We start from the raw sequence: 810 nt of genomic DNA on the forward strand, positions 1-810 counted from the left end.
GTTTGAAGGTGGACGGCTCTCGGGATGAACCAGACTGAGACGAAGGTTGTGAACCGTCCGATCGCGTCGCCCGAGCGCGCGTGTATCGATCAGACGGTCCTGATCGCGTCGGACAGAGATCCCGTATATGCACAATGCACAAAGTTAGTGCTGATCCGGATGGCAGCGGCAAACCCGAGCGCGACACGCGGCATTTGCGGAACCGCCCATGATCCAGTCAGCGCGTGGGTTTAAGTAGAAATTTATGGGATTTAAAAAATTTAGAAAATACCCCTCAACTTCAAAAATTCATAACATTTCATAGAAAACTTATAAAAATAAAATAAAAATACCCACTTGCTCAGTGAATAGAGGACAATCATGTGGAATAAATTTAATGCTTATTTAATGCTTATTTAATTTTATAAAAATTAATTAGTGTTAGAGGTTTTTGAACTCTCCATTCCTATTGACTCATCACCTTGACCCCAATTTTTTATATGTTTTAGCCTCTATTTAAAGAAACAATTTGAGTACTTTTTTCTAAAATAGAGGAGATCTCTAGAAAGAAAATAGAGGAGATCTCTAGAGAGAGATATTAATTTTCTAAGTTTTCATTCATTTTCCATTCAAATAATTATGGAAATTTATATATTTCTTGGAAAATTCAATAAAAATTCATGTGAGTTGTCGATGGCCAAAGTAGTCTTAGAAAATAATTTCATGATTTTTAAAAATCGAAATATCATTTTTTTGAGCAAATATCAATTTGCTTAAAATATTTAATTTGGAGAATATAAAGATCAAAATCATTTGATTTTTGTTCTCCAC

The sequence above is a fragment of the Phalaenopsis equestris genome, unplaced genomic scaffold (assembly GCF_001263595.1).
Source record: "Phalaenopsis equestris unplaced genomic scaffold, ASM126359v1 Scaffold001162, whole genome shotgun sequence".
Lineage (NCBI taxonomy): Eukaryota > Viridiplantae > Streptophyta > Magnoliopsida > Asparagales > Orchidaceae > Phalaenopsis > Phalaenopsis equestris.